The sequence below is a fragment of the Neofelis nebulosa genome, chromosome 2 (genome assembly GCF_028018385.1).
Source record: "Neofelis nebulosa isolate mNeoNeb1 chromosome 2, mNeoNeb1.pri, whole genome shotgun sequence".
NCBI lineage: Eukaryota > Metazoa > Chordata > Mammalia > Carnivora > Felidae > Neofelis > Neofelis nebulosa.
Genome location: NC_080783.1, coordinates 8,726,602 through 8,748,787, shown reverse-complemented (window position 1 = coordinate 8,748,787; position 22,186 = coordinate 8,726,602). Strand labels below are relative to the sequence as shown.

Sequence of the window (22,186 nt, the reverse complement as noted above, 5' to 3'; positions counted from 1 at the left end):
CAGGCCGATGGACCTTAGATTCCAGAACCCTGGGGTCAGGTTCTCACCTGCTCCCTGGCAGCAATGAAGAAAAAGCAGCCCTACTATTACCCTACCCCCGGCACTCCCCCTTCCCCTGCCCCTTCCCTTGCCCCTTCCCCCCTACCTGCTGCCCTCCAGCCCTGCCTCCTGCAGGCCCCCACTCTGAGCCCTTGGCCCCGCCCTCCTCCTGCTGGCCCACCTTGCCTGGCCAAGCTCCTGCCTCTCACCGGCTGACCCCCTCCTCACCTGGACGCCCACAAGGCCCACTGTCTCCACATGCTCCCTGGAGTCCCCTGCTGCCCCTGCTGCCCCTGCCCTGCCAGGCCCCCTTCCCCACCCTACCTCCCCTTTTTCTGCCTGGCCTCCCTCTCTGCTCTTCACTCTTCCTTTGCCCTGGACCCCCCTTCTGGCCCTTGTCTGGCCTCCAGCCACCTGGGCAGACTGCTCAGCCTCCCCTACTCCCCTCCCACCCAGTCACCTCCTCCCACCATCTCCCCACCCTCGGGCCACCCTGCAAACCGTCCCAGGGACCTGGCCCTCCTGCCAGTGGGCACCTGGACCTCTCGGGGCTCCGTGAGTGGGGCACCCGCTGGGCACAGGGAGCAGCACAGGCCTGGCAGGTGTGGGGCAGCCTCGAGGGCCCTCCGGAGCTCCAGGAAGCCCCCATCTCCAGAGTGAGCTCTCAGCCACGTGGGGGTCTGGCCTGGGTCACTGGGTAGGTGCCCCTCCTCGGGATCGGTCCATAGGCCAAGGAAGAGGTGACAAACAGCTTCGTGTCCACACTCGAGCCCCTCCAGGCTCTCAGAGTTACCACTGGGAGGGGGTGGCTGGGCTCAGTGGACTCAGGGGATCTTTCCCTGCAGGGCCGTTCCCTGCCCTGGGGCCAAGCGGGCTGGCCTCCCTCATTCAGAAGGGGCAACGGTGCCCTGTGCCTGGTATACACCCCGTTCTCCAAGCCAGCCTCCCCAGGAGATAGCAACCAGGGCTCCCTATGGCAGAGGGAGGCTGTGGCAGCGGTGGGAGGGGGGAGGCCTTGCAGCATGACTTTAGGGCATGGATGTTTACAGGGAGGAGCCAGGAAGGGATGTCTGGGTACTTCAGCCAAGGATTGCCAGGCCTTCCCTAGCCAGGCTTGGCCTCAGAAGTCCCTGGCTTTCGTTTCTGAGGTCATGTCTACAGCCACCTTAAAGCCTCCCGCCATACCAGAGGGGACTCTGGTCACCCCATCCTGCCCCCACCCCCTTGCCTGACCAGATTGCCACCTGGGGTCAGACGCTTTCCTCACCCACCTGATAAACTCCCTTTCACCGCTAACAGCTCATTTGCCTTCACAGGGCACGGGCCTGGGCACTTGTGCTGCCTGTCTGGGGGGACCCTTCACTGCCCTGGCTGTTTCTCCTCTGAACCTTTTTACCCAAAAGGCTGATTGATGGCCTTCCTCCTCAGATGACAGAACTTGGTGGCTTCTACCCCAGCCCTGGCTCTAGAATCACAAAACCTCAGTCTGCAAAAGGGGCAGGACCTCTCACACTTCTCTCACCAAAAGAAGTGCAACAATGTCAAAATCAATGCTTGGGTTCCGAACCCCTCTCTCAGCAGCAACCCCCTCCCCGCCCCAGCTCCATTGACTTTTTCTGCCCCAGGACCTTGGGGAGGTAGGTGTGGAAACCAAACTGAGGCGACTGACAGCTGTTACCAGCCTGAATCTCCCACTGAAAGCCCCAACCCCAAGTTCCTGGTGCCAGGGAAGCTGGACACAGGCCAGAAGCAGCAGGAAAACCCAGACTTGACCAATCTGAGCATGGTGAGCAAAATCCCCAGACGTGCCCCAACCCTTGGGCCCCACACAATGCACTCAGTGAGGATACTTCCTGGGCAAGAGGCAGCTTCCTCTCGGGAGACCCCAGTGCCACCTGGGATGGGGTTGGCGTGACCAACTATCCCGGGTGCCCGAGGCTGTGGGGACCCCTGGGATACTGGATCTCCAGGACAGCCCCTGACAAACACGGATGAGCAGGCCACCACGGGTCAGCGAGGAAGCTTTGGGGACCGGCCCTCTTTTCATTCTGTGAGTTTCTCGCCCTACCTCACCCCGAGGGAAGGACATTGTCCTGTTGGGGTTTTGGCCCCGGGGTCTCTGCTTCTAGCTGACTGTGCCCAGCATGCCCTGACCCTCTTTGGCTTCCAGAATGCACACGGGCCCCTCCTTTTCTCCACGCAGACAAGTGAGCACACACAGCAGCCTTCACTGCAGCGTCTCCGGGGTCTGAGAGCACACACTTGGGGGTGGAGCGAGTACTTTTCCCCTTGCCCTCACAGAGGGCTGGCAGGCACCCCAGCTCCAACACCGCAGTGAAACACATTTCCAAGAAAAGTCTCCCCGCACCACAGCGAGACAAAGGGGCTGTGAGTCACCTGGGCTGCATTTGGCTGTCAGCATGTGGGAAGGTCTGGAACCTATCAGAGAAGGGGCTTCAGGTTACACGAGGCAGCCCTGTGGAAAGGAGGGTGTGTGGTCCCCGGGCGGCGGCCTCCCTCCCGCAGCCCCAGCCGGGCCTCCTGTGCGGATGAGGGGCCCAGGCAGCAAAGGATGATGGGACTCCACGTGTCTGCTCACTATTTTCTCCGTCAGGAAGTCTTTCCTTCTTCATGGCTCTTAGGGAGCCTCAAATGGGCAGCATCCCACCTTGCCATCAAGGGGGCTTTGCCCAATTAGTTCAGTCCCCGAGTCCAGAATCACTGCGCTACGTGTGGTGGTCTTCCCTCAGATCTTCACAGGCTTACAGCCAGAATCACGCACGCCCACCCCTAGACACACACGCACAGGGGCACGTACCCTCCCACACACGTATACACCCAGAGATACACCCAAACCTAGAAACGCGCACAGACTCACCCAAACATACATGTACAGAGGCACAGGGACCACCCCCACCTCACACACACACCTCCAAGGACGCGCACGCACACACACACACACACACACGCGCGCACGCGCGCTCATTCTCCCACAGACAAACTCGTATTCAAATACAGTGAGACCCTGGTTCGCGAGCATCCTTCATGCCGGAAACACGCTTGTGATCCAAAGCACCTGTACATCAAAGCGAATTTCCCCAGAAGAAATCATGGAAACGCAGATGATTCGTATGATTCGTTCCACACCCCAAAAATATTCATAGAAAAGTGATCGCAATGCTGTAATATAATACAAAATAATAAAGAAGATACAAAGAAAAATAAACAAACTAACCTGCCCTTAGCTGTGAAAGCCTCTGTGGCTGGTTGTGAGGGAGATGAGAGGAGAGTTGCTGTGTAGGACGACTTTCGCTATCACTAATACAAGCACCGTTATCGGCTCGATGGAATCTTTTTCGGCATGGGGGCCATCGTATCAACGGATGTTGACTACGGTACAGTATTAATAAACTCTTGTCATGTATTTAATGTAACTGGCAATCAGGCAGCGGAGGAAAGGGTCTCTCTGCAGGCAGCCTGACCTAGAATGAAGCAAAGCATTCCTAAGCTCACTCTTGTCTGGAAAAGCAAAGGACTGTCCAGAGGTGCTTTGAAGTGACAAAAAATACACTAGTCCCAGTTGCGGGCATCTTCCAACATTCTGAAAATCACTGATTTCTGCCAGACACCACAGCCTGAGACAGAGCATCCTAGTATGGGAGATGATCACCCACAATCCCTCAGAGAGAGAGAGAGAGAACCGTTGGCTCGGTTGTGATCATGCAACATTTGGCACCCCATACTACTTGTATCACAAGACGTGGCTTGTTCATCAAGTTAAGATGTATTATAAAATGTTTGCTCGTCTTGTGGAACACTCGCAGAACAAGTTATTCGCAATCCAATGCTTTACTGTGCATGTATTTATCACATCGCACCAAATCACACTCACACACATCACACAAATGTGTAAGGAGATCTGAAGTCAGAAAAAGTACGCATATGCACACACACACAGAGCTAGCACTCCCAGGGAAGCACACCCTGAACCCCCCTTAGATCCTATGCAGCTCCATCATTGCACAGCTGACTCGTGGCCACCTGTCCGTCCCCCATCGGCAGTCCCGGCATCCCAAGCACCCCATGCCCAGGGCCCTTAGCGGGAGAAAAGGTGACACAGATCGTTCAGCAGACCCCCAGAGAGGACAGAGCCAGGGGACTTGCAAATTTGGCCTGAGCCAGTGACACTGACATCGTCACTTTTCCACCGTGTGGCATAATCCAATTACTCATGGCAGGGCCAAGCAAGGAGAAGTCCCCAGACCTCCCAGCTACCTCAGGACGCAGTTGAACAATTTGAAAATATTCCTTCAGCCTTCATTCCAAAAGTCATTTGGTTTTCAAAGAGTCCCAAACCCAATAAAAACAAACAAGTGAAGAATGAATCCTATGGAGAATTACATATGAGAAATGAAAATCACAGTGCTTACAATAGTGAACATTTGGTTAATTATGGTGTACCTTGCATGAAATGAAATGTGTTCGATTTGTAGCTAAATGGAATAATACATAAGCTATACCATAACTTGAAGGAAATACACTTGGATGGAATTTTTTACTATGATGACAACTATGCAAATAAACAAGCAGTTGACAATTTAATGGGAAACACACAGGAGAGAAAATGCAAGCGAGAAGAGGAAATAGTCTTTCCCTACACTTCTGTAAAATGGGCAAATAAACATTAAATCCAGCCACCCACAGAGAATAAAGTCACCATCCCAAGTGTTTAAAGATATCTTCTTTGTAGAAGCAGGATGAGTCCTGTTTCTTGAGTTTGACGCTGGGGGACACACTTCTGCCAACTGGCCATTTCAGAAACATCCAACTTTAAGTATGATGTTTCCGGTTCACTGATAAAGCATTAAAGCATTTATGCGTGGCACTGGAGATACACAGATGAATAAAACTTGCCTTATACTCTAAGTCTTCTTGGAGGAGATGGTCCCTGAACGGAGGGTGAAGGACAGGTGGAAGGAAATGTGGATTCCAGTAGTGGTTAGGAGACCAGGGGACCAAAATGAACTAGGTGAGAGCAAGGAGGTTGTTTGTGGAGTCCACGGTGACTCTGAGGTTTCTGACGCTGGGACTGGATGGGTCACAGGGGAATTCAAAAGGAGAGGCAGCATTGGGTTCCAGGATTAGACTGGGGAGAAAGTGGTTCCATTTTGGACCCAAGGATTTGGGGTATCCAAAGATTCCACCCACTCTCCATGGAGATATAGAAGACGGAGTCATCAGGGTGAGGACAGTGGAGAAAGCTTGCAGGGTTGTAGAAAAGAATTCAGAGTGTAAGAAAATAATCTAGGAGCTAACTCTGGGGAAGAGAACTAGTAAAAGGATTGGCGGACAGATTGGACCCGGGAAGACAGAAAGGAGCTGGTCAGAGGTAGAAGGCAAGTCACAAAAGGCAAAGGAAGGTCAAGGCGAAGGGCTAGTCAACACATGAAGGAGGCTTGAAGTGAGGAGGGGCCAGTACTAAATCTCGGGAGGGGAAATCAAGAACATCTTACTGACAGCGATGCCTTTCGTGGTCCTACTCGGAGCAGCAAGGAAAGCATCAAGAAGTAGGTTTCAGCTTATAGAAATCAATTGTCTATAAAAACTTTGAGTCCAGCATGATCCCTAAAGATAAACTGGTCAAAGCTTGTCATAACACAAAAATGAATTACCGGAATCTTCTTTAGCACCCAAGTTACCATAGGCTGATTAGGTGGTTTGCCTGGAGACTAAGTGGTAAGTAATATTTATGATGATTTTTCCTATATAACTCTTTGGTCTAAACTTGAGCCAGATCTCAGGTCTCCTAAGCTTATTAAGAAATTGTAAAACAGGGGCGTCTGGGTGGCTCAGTTAAGTGTTCGACTTCAGCTCAGGTCATGATCTCACAGTTTGTGGTTTCGAGCCCCATGTCGGGCTCTGTGCTAACAGTTCGGAGCCTGGAGCCTGCTTCGGATTCTGTGTCTCCCTCTCTCTCTCTGCCCCTCCCCAGCTCGCACTCTGTCTCTCTCTAAAATAAATAAACATTTTTAAAAACTTTAAATATAAAAAAAATAAATTGTAAAACACATGCTAACAAATTAAACACAAACTTAATAAGTTTTCAGTTGGTTTCCTTGGATAAGGTGGCCCAGATTCTAGGTTGATATATATTGAAAAATATGACATGTATTGGAAACACTAAATAAAAACATAGTATGTAACAATTTGTAATTGTTTGTGTGTGGATTCTGGGTAAAACTGTAACCCATTGAAAAGTCTTGCCCTGGCTTGTTAAAAAAAAAAAAAAAATCACGTGGCAAGAGTCCTCATCCAGGAGAATATGAATGCTAATCTCTCAAAATCTATAAACTACACAGTGTAGCTGCTGATGAAATCACCAAATAAAACAGAGAATTTATCCAGGAGAGCAAGATGTCTGAATCCTTTAAAATTTGGTTAGTTGTTCTCATATTAGGAATGGCGGGGGGGGGGGGGGGGGGGGCTCAGGTAAAACCTCACATAAAAAGCTAGCCAGGCAAGGACTGTCCGAGCTTCCTCTCAAAGGGCAGCTGTCAGGCTGGGCTTCAGACAGGATCGGTTTTCTTTACAAAAGACCATGTAATGCTGTTTACTACTCCTAAAATACATAAGAAGCACGATCAGAGTTCTCCTTCTGTAACCAGATGACCGAAAAATGGTTGAGCCAGCCCTGCATACCTTGGCCTTTGGCCCCGTTTCTCGAGGAAATGGTTTTAACAAATATTTCATATCGCATTGAAAAACATTTGCTCGTTCCTGAGGGCGTCTCATCTGAAGGAAAGAAAGGCTGGGGTACTTTAACTGGTTGGTGCTGGGGATACTGGAATCAGGAGGAGAGTAAGTGAAGATTCCAAGTACTCTTTTGACTTGGTCCTCCCAGTTCCGAAAACTATGAAACTCTACAGAATCCCTAGCAGGAGGAGGCTTTGGGCCCTTGTACCCAGGCACCATCAAGGCACTGGGGCAGCCATAAGCTCTCCATGAAGTCTCATGACCTTGTTTCTTTTTGCTCCTCTTGAACCGTTGAAGGACATCATTTTGGGTGAGAGGAAATAAGGCCTCAACGTCCAACCGTTTGTTCATAAGAACTTTGATTCCAGCTGCCTTTCCTCCAGGTCTCCGTAAACAACTCCCAGTTAAAGCAGGAGAGCCTGGCCTTTCTTAAGAGCTCATTAAACGTTACCTCCAAATAGCCCTTGGGAGGGAAAGTCGGCTACGTGATTCCCATCTCCCCACCTGGGCTAGGAAGCAGCGTGCACCTTGGAAGCTTGTCCTAAGAGAACAAGCTTGCAAGATGGACAGCAATGGACCAGCTAACAATGAGCCCTTTTTAGCCCTGGGGCCCGGCTGAGCTTCTGAGAACCCAGCACTTACACTGTCGCCGGCAGGAGGCTGGGGTGCTCTAGGTGACGGGAGTCCTTCCCCCTGGCTCCAAGGAGCTGGGTCATTGGTTTTCTTACAGGAAACCTGTTGCACAGGAACTGGGAGGATCAAGTCAAAAGAGTACCTGCAATCTTCACTTACTCTCCTCCTGATTCCAGTATCCCTGTTGCACAGTTCAGGCTGTGTGGCCCAGCAGGGCAGACAGGAGAGTACAAACACGGATGCCCCCATTTCTGGCTGGTTTAGCCTGTTCTTGCTTCTGTCCTGGGTGGAAAACAGGAATGGCTCTGGCTGTACTGGGGTCTGCAGGGAAGGGAGTTGAGCAGAGCATGGAGGCCAGGAGGCCCGGGAGGCTCAGAGAAGCCCCTGAAGACAGCCTTCACCTCCAGCTGGGATTCTCTCCCACAACACCCAGGAGCCTACAGCCGGCCCAGGGAGGCTGCAGGAGCACAGTCCTGACACAGCAGGACACTGATGGCCGGTTATAACCACAAAGCTAAGCAGCTGCCCTCTGAGGTGCCAGGACCCTCAGTGAGCAGGGTGCTTTGCTCAGTGAAGGGTCCCAACCCAGCACTCAGCACCATACACCCCTCCCCCCATTGCCACAGCCTCCCTCTGCCAAAGGGAGCCCTGGTCGCTGTCTCCTGGGGAGGCTGGCTTGGAGAACGGGATATGTACCAGGCACAGGGCACCGTTGCCCCTTCTGAATGAGGGAGGCCAGCCCGCTTGGCCCCAGGGCAGGGAACGGCCCTGCAGGGAAAGATCCCCTGAGTCCACTGAGCCCAGCCACCCCCTCCCAGTGGTAACTCTGAGAGCCTGGAGGGGCTCGAGTGTGGACACGAAGCTGTTTGTCACCTCTTCCTTGGCCTATGGACCGATCCCGAGGAGGGGCACCTAACCGGTGACCCAGGCCAGACTCCCACGTGGCTGAGAGCTCACTCTGGAGATGGGGGCTTCCTGGAGCTCCGGAGGGCCCTCGAGGCTGCCCCACACCTGCCAGGCCTGTGCTGCTCCCTGTGCCCAGCGGGTGCCCCACTCACGGAGCCCCGAGAGGTCCAGGTGCCCACTGGCAGGAGGGCCAGGTCCCTGGGACGGTTTGCAGGGTGGCCCGAGGGTGGGGAGATGGTGGGAGGAGGTGACTGGGTGGGAGGGGAGTAGGGGAGGCTGAGCAGTCTGCCAGGTGGCTGGAGGCCAGACAAGGGCCAGAAGGGGGGTCCAGGACAAAGGAAGAGTGAAGAGCAGAGAGGGAGGCCAGGCAGAAAAAGGGGAGGTAGGGTGGGGAAGGGGGGCTGGCAGGGCAGGGGCAGCAGGGGCAGCAGGGGACTCCAGGGAGCATGTGGAGACAGTGGGCCTTGTGGGCGTCCAGGTGAGGAGGGGGTCAGCCGGTGAGAGGCAGGAGCTTGGCCAGGCAAGGTGGGCCAGCAGGAGGAGGGCGGGGCCGAGGGCTCAGAGTGGGGGCCTGCAGGAGGCAGGGCTGGAGGGCAGCAGGTAGGGGGGAAGGGGCAAGGGAAGGGGCAGGGGAAGGGGGAGTGCCGGGGGGTAGGGTAATAGTAGGGCTGCTTTTTCTTCATTGCTGCCAGGGAGCAGGTGAGAACCTGACCCCAGGGTTCTGGAATCTAAGGTCCATCGGCCTGTGTTGCTTTAGGATTTGTCCTTGTGACCTCAGAGGCGGACAATTCTTGAGAGAGAATTGCCTGCAGCACAGCTGTGCCCATTGCAGAGATGAGGAAACCGAGGCCCTGACGGAGGCCTTCAGAGGCAGCGCTTGGGCTGGAAATAGGTGTGTTTGTCCCAGGGCAAAGCCTCTCTACAACCTAAGCCAGCCCAGGTTAGGCCCCATCCAGGGGCCTGGGGGGCACAGCATCCTGGCTGGTTCCCTCCAGGGACATTGCTGAGACCTGCCTAGCTGGTGCTCTGGCGTGGCCCCACCTTCCTGTGCACATTCTCCCTCCCCCAGGAGTCCCTCCACGGGGGAATCAAGAGCCTCAGCCAGTCTCTGAGCTTGGGTGGACTCAGGAACTGAGATGTCTGAACTCAGGAATTTTCTGGAATGGACAGGGGTCCCATGTTTGTCTCTGGGCATCCCCAGCCCAGGGAGCTGGGGGTCAAGACAACAGAGGTAATGATGGAGTCAAGAAGCAAGAGCCTGGAGAGCTGAGTCCTCCTCGGGCTCTGGGCTGGGACGTGGTGAGCCCAGCATGGGGTGCCCCAGGCCAGCCCTGTTCTGCCTGCCTTCCTCCCCCAGGCCCAGTAGTAAGGACAAGTGAGAAGAGTCAGGCAAGAAACCTCTCCGCCATGACACCTTCATCATTTGTCACTCACATAGCAACATCCCTGGGCTACTGGGGTTCCAGGAACGACCTGGATAAGGCTGCCCAGGGCAGTGATGAAAGTTACCTAAGATTGGACACCGGAAGGGGCAAACCTCATGTGGAAAGGGGTGAATCAACATCCCTCCCACATGTGACTTTATGGTTTTTCCTAGAACTTCTGTGAGCTTAACAACAGGGACTAGGAAACCTTGTTTGGGGGTTGGCGGGGGGGGGCGGCTAGTGGACTCACCTCCCAAGAGCAGCTGACCCTCAAGTCTCTCCTCTAGATCCTTCATTGTCCCCTAGCAAATGCCCGAGGAATCCTGAACCCCATCGGGCCACCCCTGGGTCATGGCCACTCTGGCCCCACAGGGCACAGAGCTTCTGTCCAACAGTTGTCAAGGCCCCGAGGTCACTGTCGGTCTTTTGCCTGCTCTTTGCTGACCTCCACGCCCCTCCTGGCTTCACTTGCCTCACGGTAATGGCTCCCTTGCAAACACCCCGAGATGCTGTCAGGTCGTTGAAAGGGAGCCCCGTGCCTGCCTCTTCTGTGCCCACAAAGGGAGCAGAGCCCCGGGGGGTTGGTTTGACTGAGCGCCAAGTGGAGTGTGGGGATCCGAAAGCGAGGACGGTGGGGATGCTCCCCCTACCCAGGTAGAGACCGGGGCAGCGTGTCCAGCCTCCCAGGGACCCCAGCGGCCCAGCCCAGCATGGGACCTGTCTGACCTCTGTGCACCCAAAGGTGGGTGGAAAATCATGAGTTGCCTCATCCAGTCAGCTCTGGGGTTCTTCATCAGGGGCCATAGCTGAACCCTGAGCTTGCGAAGGGGCAGGAAGCCGCTGAGCATCCAAGCTGGGAGGAATGGGGATGGGTTAACACAGCCTGTGGGAGCTGATGGCCCAGGCCACCTCTGTGGATGTCACTCAGCATGGATCCAAGAAGTCTCAAGGACTGGAGTCTGACCGGCCCCGCACTCCCTACACAGCCTCACCCCCGCGCTCATGCAATCCTGGGGAAAGAGGAGAAATCCTGACTTAACCAAGCCCAGGGTCCTCAGAACAGAAGTTAGATCCTGGAAAAACTGAAGGCGCCTGTGGTCCCATCACACCTGAGTCTGGGGACTGGGAGGTGTGCCGGCCTCATGAGCGTGACTCGAATCCCCGGGGAAACCCCCCAAGTTTAGAGATGAAGGGAAGAAAACTCGCGGAGGGGACTGGAGGGGACATGGTTCCAGTAACCACTGCGGTTAGTTCAGAGGGAAACATCCACAGCCCACAGCCGAGATGACTGTGCCACAGCACGAGGGCTCCTCCTCAGGGCGAGAGCGAGGATGCCGGCGTGAGTGGGAGCCCCGAGAATGACTCAGCACCGAATGATGTCAGCCAGGAGGTGCAGACACTTTCTCAGGAGCGGGAAGAATATAACCGAATGCTCTGTCACAAATTTACATCGGGCTCACTCATCACGACCCCTCAGGCACAGGCCACTGGCCCAGCGTCGCCACAGAGGGCCCCCCGGCCCACGCTCACGCCAGAAATCCTTCTAGAGGCCCTGCGGGCAACAGGTGCCCCACTAGGCTCTGCCGACGCAGTGCGGTGCTGAATTAAGGCTCCGTCCCAACCGCAGGCGCTGCCTGGTGAAGAAGGCAGATACCTGAACAGATAAGATGCCCCCATATCCTCCTCTGCCAAACGGGGCCTACGTTCTCACCATGCTGCGGGAGCCCGCACTGCTTCCTTCCTCCCCCGGCCTCCAAGGGAAGGACGGACGGCGCCTGCTGCCCCGGGCCCCGGGCTCTTCTCCGTGCTAGCCCATCCTGGTCACCAACAAAGCACAGAGAACACTGAAGAGCCGGAGGCTCAGGGGATCTGTGCAGAAACACGGTGGAGGGCGGGGGGTCAGGAAAGCCTCACGTTAGGGGGAGGTGGGGTTGCGTGGCTGGGATTTGAGAGACACAGAGCGGGAGCGAGTGTCAGGGAGGTCAGGGAGGCAGCTGCCTGAGGACACAGCAGGTTTCCAGGAGGCTGGGGGCGGGAGGGGGGGTGGATATCTGAGTACGGATTGAGTGGTAGATGATATTAGAGTGACTTTCAACTTCGTTTCCTATGATGCTGGCACATGATGGTTGCATTAAAAAGGGTCCTTGGGGCGCCTGGGTGGCTCAGTCGGTTAAGCGTCTGACTTCAGCTCAGGTCATGATCTCATGGTTTGTGGGTTCGAGCCCCACAGCGGGCTCGGCTGCTGGCAGCATGGAACCTGCTTGCGATTCTCTGTCTCCCTCTCTCTCTGGCCCTCCTCCACGCATTCTCTCCCCCCTCCCTCTCTCTCAATAAATAAACTTTAATAAACTAAAAAAGTGTCCTTCACAGAAGAGAGGCATCCTAAAGTACTGGGCTGAGATGTCACGAGGTCAGTGGGAGCGGGCAAAGAGAAGAAATCCATGAAAGAAGGTTGGTAGGAGTTGACTGTGGTGGCAGCTGGGCACAGGGTCCCGCGGAGGCAGGGTGAGGTCCTGCAGCAAACCACACCCGGGCCCGGCTGTAGCCCGGGCAGAGTTTCTGCTCTGGCAGAGACACAAGCAAACAGGGCTGGCCCGTTAGACCCTCGGGGACGTCCTGGGCCAGTCAGCACCACGCCAGGTGGGAGCTCAGTGTGGTCCTTTTAGGACTCTACCAGGGTTGAGACATGCTTCCAAACCAAACCCCTCCGTCACATACGTGAATGAGCCCCACAAAGTAAATGAGAATCATCGTAGGTTAATGATGCTTAACCGTGGTTGACCTAATCTGCTTTCAACTTCACCACGTTTGATTTTGGTAGACTCAACTTTCCAACAGCCCTATCACCCTTGTCCGCAACACAGACCCATGCCCTCCACCCCTTTCCAACACCCAATCCAGAGACAAATCTGCGTTTTGAACTACGGCCTGGAGCACCTGCGTGGCGTCCAACAGCTGGTAGTACACCTGCCCCTTTTGGTCTGTACCACCGTGGTTTTGCCCGTCACGGGACTATTTCACGGAGGCGCGTCTTTACGGTTTTATGACTGTGAATGGAAAATGGCAAAGTGAAAGCATTGACGCCGGCAGTGGGAAACAACCACGCAGGGAGATGGAAATTGTGAGGTGTGCAGAAGCAGCCAACCTTGAACCTGAGTCGGCTGTACCTGGGACGTAAGCCAGCCAGCCGTGCTCCAGTGTGAAGGATAAGAGCACAGTCACAGAGCTCGTGCTGGACTTGACGTCTCCAGGGCTTCTTTCTTCTTTCTTTCTTTTTTTTTTTTCTTTTAGCTCATTGCACTGCTTACAATTTATTTGAAGAAGCCCATGGAAAGAGCAATTTGTACAGTTTTTTTCCTGCTCTTTTCTGTACTCCATTTAAAAAGAGAAAACCCTTTTTTTTTTTGTCAATTCTGAGGTTTTGCCTTCTTACCTCTTCCTTCCCACTTTTATTTCTTCTGCTCTTCTCATTCCTCTTCCTTGCTTTCCTCTTGTTTTTCTCCTTTCCCTCCCCCAGCCCAAACTCTCAAAACAAAAGTTGTACAGATAACAGCACCTTCCCTTCTTCATATGAATTGAAATTTTGTCTCATATCTAAATAGAGACTTAATGACATTTGAAATAGGCTTTTCATTATTACTCATCCCATTCAAAAGAGATAGTGTGTATATTTCTTCGCATGTAAGCAAAGGACTGAAAATGAAAATGAGATTTTTTTTTTCATATCAAATTGGCAGAGATTTGTTCAATGGCAGTCTTTAGTGCTGGCAGAACCGTAGGGAGGACATTCTCAGGTGATTTCTGAAGGCAATTTGGCAACATGTATCAAGAGCCTTAAAAATAGCCTACCTACTCTTTGACCCCAAGGAACACAAACATCTGTCAGTTCCATTTTGTACTAGATGTAGTTTGGAGTGGCCTGGAATCTAAGAAGGGAGAGTTAGAAAGAACGTTTCTCCCTTTTGTTGGGCCCTGAGAAGATTGCACTGGGGACAGAGGGGGTTACTGGACTTCAGATAGAGACCACATGGTCAAAGGTGAGTCCTCTAGGGGACTGTTAGGCTACAGAGAGGGGGAAGCCTGATGTAGGGTAGCTTGGGCACAGGGAGCCTGAAAACCTGGTGACCACCTGGAGAGTTATTCACATTGGAATGCCCTCCTGTTATCCCCATACCTTCAGAAATGTATGGCTGAAGGGTACAGCCTGGCTTTAGCTGTGAGATCTCAAAGTCAACTGGATTCTAGCCATCCCTTGAGCTCTAGGTGAGATTGGCTCTTCTGGACCTCAAGGGTCTGGGGAAGGAAAGCCCTCCGTGGGATGTTCTGTTCCATGGACTACAGATGGCCAAAGCCTTCCCAGATTTTCTGCAAGTTCCCAGGGCAGGGGTGGCTGACACCTCCATGAACCCCTCTGGCCACCATGTTTGTTAGCCTCTCCCCAAAGTTCCGCCAAGACTCCCCGCCCACAGGCAGTCATCAGTGTTCTGGGCATTTCTGAAGTTTGGGGGCTACAGAGAGATGGGGAGGATTCATGTCCCAGAAACACAAACTTTGGCTTCTCAGTCCAGCATTTCCCCAGCTAAAATGGCCACGGCCACTCTGTCCCTAGGGGACAGCCTCAGGCCGGCTTCCACATGGGCCCCAGCCTCTTTCTGGCAGGCTTCTCTCACCCCACTGCTTTCCTGACCCTCCTCTCTCTCTCTCTCTCCCTCTCTCTCTCTCTCTCTCTCTATCTCTATCTCTCCCTCCCTCCATCTCGAGCCCCTGAGTTGTGACCCAGGGTCACGCTGACACCTCCACCCTCAGGTCCCACCTTCTGCCCTCACAGTTGTCAAGATGCTTCCCTGGCTAAGAGGACACTTGGTGCCAGTTGTTATGGTGATCTTTTCATCCTGTTTTAACTGAGCCTTGGGGAATCGGGGTGATGCCTGCACCCACCCTTGGGTTCTCAAGGAGAATGGACACCCCAGAGAAGCTAGTTCTGAGGTGGCCAGAGGTGAGGAAGGAGAGACGCCAGCTGAAGTGACCAGCAGCAACCAGGAAGATTTTGTGGACCATGGGACATTCCTCAGGGTTTCTGAGGTGGGCAGGATAACACCCTCCCCACAAAGATATCCGCATACCAATTCCCAGAACCTGTGAATGTGTTATGTTTCACAGCAGGGGGAATCAAGGACACTGATGAAATTAAGGTTGCTAATCAGCAGGCCCTAAAAATAGGGAGAGTAGCCTGTATTATCCAGGTGGACCAAATATAACCACAAGAGTCCTTAAAAGTGGAAGAGAGAGAGAAGAGAAAGTCAGAGGGGTACAATGTGAGAAGGACCCAACCCTTTGTTGCTGGCTTTGAAGATGGATGGAGGGGCCAAGAGCCAAGGACCACGAACAGAGCATTCTCTGGAAATTCTCAGGAAATTCAGAGCATGTCCTGGCCTCAAGAGCCAGGAAAATAGGTTCTCCCCTGGAGAAAGCTCCAGAAGGAATGCAGTTCTGCCAACCTCTTGATTTTCACCCAGTGTGACCTATGTCAGACTCCTAACCTACAGAGCTGTAAGAAGATGAATTTGTGGTGTTTTAAGCCACTGAATATGTGGTCATTTGTTACAGCAGCCAAAGAAAACTGATACAACTTCCCAGACGCTATCAGGGAAGAGAACCTGGTAAAAGTCTGTGTATCTTGGGTCCCTGGGACTGTAATGAGAGCATTGAAGGCAAGATGGATCACCCGGGACGCTGTAGAGGTAAGAAACGTCCAGGCCACATACGCCCCGTGTAGATCTCATCAGAGACCATGTTTGAATCTACACATGACCAGGTCTCCCAGGTCTCCTGGAGCCACCTGCCCTGGGGGGATTCCCAAGGGAGGTCCTGCAGGCCTGGAGGCTCAGAGATCTGATGGGTGGGCCTCATGGAGCTCACATTAGCCAAGCTCATTCTGAGAACCACAGCTCCCAAGGCTGCAGGACCTTCTGATGAGAAGGCCTTGTTCCACTTGAGCCGAGATCCCCAGGAAGTGAAATCATAACCAGAAGGCGTCTGAGCAAGTTCTGTGATTTGACTATTTCCAACCATGGCTACACAGCCTGACAATCGCATCCACAAGAGCCTCCCCTGGCATCAGATGGGCTACGCATACCCATGGGCCTGGTCTCCCCCAGCCCACCCCCGACAGAGGGTAGATGGGGCTGCCAGTGGCCCATCCGTGACAGTTGTCCTTTTTCAGTGTTCTCACAATGACAGCCAAGCCCTTGTTCTGGCCCAGGAGCCATTCTGTCTCCTGAAGGAAACTTAGCTTAGGGCTCTCAGACGCCATTATCTGTTGATTTTAACCCCTAGCTTTCGGACAATAGTCTTATTTCCCTTCTTTCCACGTCATTGGCAGAAGCCTCCTAGTAACTTCTGTGCACTGTCAACATCTCCCAATTTATTTGTTCTTGAGACAAAAAATAAAATCCTCGGAGAGAGGGGTGTGAGTGTGAACAGCCTGGGCACCCACATGGCCCCAGGTGTCCCCACCCAGGAAGCCTCCTTTGTCTCCATCCCAGCAGGCTGCAATTTCCAGCCTCGCCTCTCTTCAGCGGAAGCCCCCCCAGTGTGGACAACCTAGCGCCTCATACCCAAGATGCTCCTGCTCTGTCAGTCCGGAAGCCTCTTTGGCTGGAAGACCAGCCCCTTCCTCTCCAATTTCCTCTCAAAATCTGTAAACCTCATATTCTCTGTGGTCTCTGGGGCTCTTTGCCATATTTGGTATTCTTTTCAACTGCCCAACAGAAAGCCAACCATGAGATTCTCCCCTGCCCCCTCACCTGTCACACTAAGTGGCTGTATGACCTTCGGGGTAAGGTCTTTAACTACTCTAAGCCTCATTCTTTAATTCCACAATGATTTATTGAGCACCTATAAAGTGCCAGGCAGTGACTTAGAAAAGGTGCCAGAGGGGCACCTGGGTGGCTCAGTCAGTTAAGCGTCCAACTTTTGGCTTTGGCTCAGGTCATGATTTCACAGGACGTGAGTAAGAGCCCCGCATCGGGTTCTGTGCTGGCAGGGTGGAGCCTGCTTGAGATTCTCTCTCTCTCTCTCTCTCTCTCATTCTCTCTCTCTCTCTCTCTCCCTCTCTCTCTCCCTCTCTCTCTCTCTCTCTCTTTCCCCCCTTTCTCTCTGCCCCTCCCCTACTCACACTGCCTCTGTTTCTCTCTAAATAAATAAATAAACTTAAAACAAATATTTTTAAAGGAAGAAATTTTGCTAGAAATATAGCAGTAGGCAAACCCAACCAAATCATCCAACCAACAAAAATCCCAGCCCTCCAGGAGCTTACATTCCAAGGAGAGAAGACAGACAATAACTAACATATATACAAGGTCAGGAGGGTGGCAGGTGCCAAGGAGACAACTAAAGTAGAGAAGAGTGATGGGGGTTGAAATGTGAAATACAATAACCAGAAAAAGCTTACTGACAAGGTGAGCAAAGACCTGAGGAAGCCGGCTTCAGTTCCTTGGTTGCAACACGAGCATCAGAATGGCGTTTACCTCATCAATCGTGGTGAGGATCGATTAAGTTAATCCATGCACAACATTTAGGTTACTGCCCGGCCCACTGCAAATGCTTCACAAATATTAGATATTGTTATGATCCATGACTTTAATAAATGCTTTTTTGAAGTCTTCAGTGTTTCAAAAGCATTCAATGTAGTCTGTGTTGGGAACTCAAAGATGGCCAGCGTGACACGCAAACCAAGGTAGTCTTTCAAAAATCATACACAGGGGCACCCGCGTGGCTCAGTCAGTTAAGTGTCCGACTCTTGATCAGCTCGGGTCTCGATCTCATGGTTGTGGAATTGAGCCCCGAGCCGGGCTCCGCGTTGAGTGTGGAGCCTGCTTGGGATTCTCTCTCTCTCTCTCTCTCTCTCTCTCTGCCCCTCCCTTGCTCAAGCTCCCTCTCCCATGCCCCCTTCTCTGTGTCTCAAAATAAATAAATAAATATATATTTTTTAATCATAACACAAACATCACTAGTCAGCTACCGCACTCTGCCTGCCTGAGCCAGGAGTCCTTCTTAACCTAGTCCTCCAGGACCAGTCGTCAGCAAATAATTGGAATTGGCAAGCAAAAAGAACCTAATACGCCAGTCCCTGATGCAGCTGCAGTTAGCCACAGATTCATCTTTTGAACTCCCTCCACTATCCTTCTCCATGTACTACGTGACAGTAATTTCCTCTGTCACCAAGAGCTGACATTCCATCTCAGTCATGCTTCCTGTGACATGATAATCTCCATCTGCTTTGAGGGGCAAAGAAAAGAATAATTCGGAATCCACTACTGACATCGTGTAAGACAATACAAACCAGCCTACGTGGCTAGTCGTCTAGCTGTTATGTGTTATTTCTTCAGGCATCACCCAGTAAAAAGATCTTAACTTCCTACTTGCTGCGTTTCCTTGATGTGACAACAGGTCTGAGTCATTGTTAGGGGCATGTATGACAGGGGATCCGATGTTCTTGGGAAGGAAAGCGGCTGTCACACAGACGCCTTGTTCTTCCCACATAATTGTGAAATTTCCACAATATAAACACAGGCTTCTTCTCACTGCACCCTCTCCTGAGCCTGTTTGAGACAGTCCCAGTGTCCAAATATAGCGACACATTAGTAGTATCACTACTTGGGGGCCTATGAAACATTTGCTCAATGGAAATCTTCTTGGAACTGTAAAGCAAGACCAAACACAATTCAAGTGTAGAGAATGATTACACTTCACCTTTTATGGACCAGATGTTCATAAAGAAGACACACAGGAAAAGAACACCAGGCTCGGTCAGTAGAACGTCCGACTTTGGCTCAGGTCATGATCTCACGGTTCATGAGTTCAAGCCCCGCGTCGGGCTCTGTGCTGACAGCTCAGAGCCTGGAGCCTGCTTCGGACTCTGTGTCTCCTTCTCTCTCTGTCCCTCCCCCGCTCGTGCTCTATCTCTCAAAAATAAAATAAACATTTTAAAAAGAAGAAGGAGAGGGGCGCCTGGGTGGCGCAGTCGGTTAAGCGTCCGACTTCAGCCAGGTCACGATCTCGCGGTCCGTGAGTTCGAGCCCCGCGTCAGGCTCTGGGCTGATGGCTCGGAGCCTGGAGCCTGTTTCCGATTCTGTGTCTCCCTCTCTCTCTGCCCCTCCCCCGTTCATGCTCTGTCTCTCTCTGTCCCAAAATAAATAAAAAATGTTGAAAAAAAAAAATTAAAAAAAAAAAAAAAAAAAAAAAGAAGAAGGAGAAGGAGACACACAGGAAAATGCAACCAGAAAAAATTATGCCTCAGCGTTTACACCAAATGCTCTCTAATTTTCCTTAGGAGGGACGCCCGATGCCTAGGCCAGTGGGAAGTCTTGTCCTAGCATTCACCTGGAAGCTAGGTTTTATTATGAACTTTTAGTTTTTGTAAATATCAAACTTGGAAAAAACTTGAAAGACACAAATACTTGGTTACGTGTCACCAATTTTATATATATACACATATATGTGTATACCCACACCTTTTTTTGCTGAACACTTTGGAAGTAAATTGCAGACACAAGATCGCTTTCACCCTTAAATACTTGACTTGCTTCTACAAAAAGAAGGACCTTCTGTTATACAACCAAAATACCATCACCACACCCGATAATAGCAGGAACACAATAATATTATTTAATAGTCAGTCCTTATTCAAATTTCCCCAATCATCTCCTAAATGTCATTTATATCCTTTTTGGAAAAAAAATACCACGTGGCATCCAGTCAAGGTTCCCACACTGTTTAACGGGTTTTCACGTAGAGCTGTCCCTCCACCTCTTTTGGTCTTTCACGACATTGACATTCTTTAAGCGTCTCGTGGACTATCCCTCAATCTCGGTTTACCCAGCGGCTTCCTCATGATATAATTCAGATTAACTATTTGGGGCAAGATGCTACCGAGGTGAGGTTGTGCCCTTTCCTAATAGATCACATCAGGAGGCACATAATGTTAGTCTGTCCCGTTATTTATGAAGCCCATTTTGCACGTCTAGCTAAGGCGAGGTCTGACAGAACTCTCCACTGTTACCAAAACGTAACCTGCCAAAAGATACTTTCATGCCATGTGAACATCCCGTACCCAACGGTGCTTTGCTCAATGGCTTTGGCAAAGGTTGATGCTGTTGACTGAATCTGTCATTACGGGAGTCTTTGCAGAATGCTGATGACCCAATTCTATTCTTCCTCCTTTATTTATTAGCTGGCATTCCTCTGTGAAGACGCGCTGGAACCTGGGAACCTGGGTCTCTAATTGCCATACATCCCATTTAAAACGGCAGGAAATCGTCGGCTGGAAGTACGATCAGGCACCATGTCGGTACACGGCTGCCAGGTCCTTCTCCTCATGCTTCTTTCCCTCCAATAGATCCACTTATTGAGTACTTTGCTCCCAGCACTGGACAAAGCACTTTAGGTACCCGAGATCATTTAATTAACTCCAACCCCCCGGGGGCTAGCTGGTGTTAGTCTCGTTTTGCAGATGAAGACTGCAAAGCTGTCTGTCTAAGCTGGTGTTAGTCTCGTTTTGCAGAAGAGGACACTGAAACACTGAGAGGCAGCTTGCCCAAGGTCATCCAGTAAGTGACAGACAGACCTGAGATCTGGAACCCGGACACAACTGACCAAAAAGGCTGTGTTCCTGCCCAGCCACTTTCCTAAACCACTGTGTTATCCTTTTTTGTATATAGATATAACAATTCAGGTAGTAGCTGTCCCTGATTTTTTTTTTTTTTTAAATTTTTTTTTCAACGTTTTTTATTTATTTTTGGGACAGAGAGAGACAGAGCATGAACGGGGGAGGGGCAGAGAGAGAGGGAAACACAGAATCGGAAACAGGCTCCAGGCTCCGAGCCATCAGCCCAGAGCCTGATGCGGGGCTCGAACTCACGGACTGCGAGATCGTGACCTGGCTGAAGTCGGACGCTTAACCGACTGCGCCACCCAGGCGCCCCTGTCCCTGATTTTTTTTGCTGATTCCTAGAGAACTCCTCATCCTTTCCCCCTGAGTATCAGCCATGCATAGTAAAAAGGCCAAAGGACTAAAAATAGTGACTGTGGGATCATGGATCATTTTTATGTTCCCCTTTATACTTGTCTGTATTTCCCAAATTTTCTACAATGAACACGCATCGATGGTTTGGGCAAATTTCTAGTTGACAGACTCAGAAAAACTCTTCTTCAGAGCCATCTGTCCCTGTTAGAGCCAGGCCCAGAGGATCAACACGTGGACACATGCCTGGGCTTATGTGCTGGTAAGTGGCCTTTTAGTGACATACGTGATTCGTTCTACACCAAACCAACTGGGGGAAAGAATGCAGTTCAACCGACGGTCCATTTTCCCAGAGTCCGAATCACAGCCTGGTTTTGTGCAAGACTGCAAATGGCTCTCAAGGACAGAGACTGAGCCTGGGGCCTCAAACTTTACAAGGTAACAGCGAGACAAGGAAACACACAAGAAACACTTTTTGAGAAAGCCAAGCTAAGAAATGCCCTGTCAGCAGAGCAAGAGAAGTGGCCAACCTTCCCTAAGGCCAGATACACAAGAAGTTACTGAGGCTTCGACAAATTTCCAGAGGGGAAGTCAGAATCACAGACCACAAAGTCCTTACTCTGAGACAGTTTATAAGATTCTGGGCCTTTATAACTTTCTCATGCTTCTTACGCTTGGTACTCCATGTCTGTTTCCCTATAGTCTTCAGCAGAAGGGGGGAAATGCCTTTAAAAAGGAAACAAAGAAGAATTAGTAGGAAGGTGGAACTGCAGGGCAAAACTGTATAATTCGGAATAAAAAAAGCCACCGCAAGACAACTCTTACATGTGGAGCGCTTGGAGGTCAACTACTTCCAACCTCAAGAGAAAAAACCGTGAACAGGCTGCAAATCAACAGCTTTTCTTAGATGCATTGGAGAAATGAGGTCACAGGGTGAAGCACCAGCCCGAAATCCGGAGAGAGGGGGGAATACAGAGAAGCGAGACTCACCGGGAACAGAAGTCACCACGGGAGCCGGCAATCCGTAGGAACCCTCAAGCAGTCTGATGAATTGCTAGAGGCTGGGTGCAGACTAGCCTGAAGGTTACAAGGCCCTGGAATACTTTCCCAGGGTTTATTTACTTCCAGGAGCCCCACCAGGCTCTCACTGTGAAAGTAGGGAAACTTCTCCAGTTGTCAAGCACAGGGAGGGAAAAGTAACCATTTTCAAACACACTCAGGGAGAATGTAACGGTTTTGAAAGAGCAGAGCATCTTGTTCTCCTTAACAAAGGCCTGAATCCAGGCGAACTGCTTTACCAGAGCCTTATCTGCCCTGGGAGAGGGGCAAGGAGACATTCCAACGCCTCCAGGCTTTCAATCCGCTTTCTTTCGGGCTGTCTCCCCCTCCCTTTAGAGCCCTTAACACA

At 51.6% G+C, this 22,186-nt stretch overlaps 1 protein-coding gene and 1 long non-coding RNA gene across 3 annotated transcripts in view; one reads left to right on the top strand and one right to left on the bottom strand.

Moving 5' to 3' along the window:
- The window catches only part of GPR55 (G protein-coupled receptor 55), a 43,673-nt gene extending 21,725 nt beyond the window's left edge, over positions 1-21,948 (bottom strand). The window contains exon 1 of the mRNA XM_058701796.1: positions 21,769-21,948. The gene's annotated coding sequence lies outside the window, so the exon portion shown is untranslated. The remainder of the gene's footprint in view (positions 1-21,768) is intronic.
- LOC131496328 (uncharacterized) lies at positions 101-3,278 on the top strand. Of its 2 annotated transcripts, none has more exons than XR_009254438.1 (2): positions 101-1,825; positions 3,058-3,278. It is a non-coding gene; the product is annotated as an uncharacterized LOC131496328 (long non-coding RNA). The 2 variants fall into 2 exon arrangements; XR_009254437.1 differs by having other exon boundaries at positions 3,036-3,278.
- Positions 21,949-22,186: the final 238 nt, after the last annotated feature.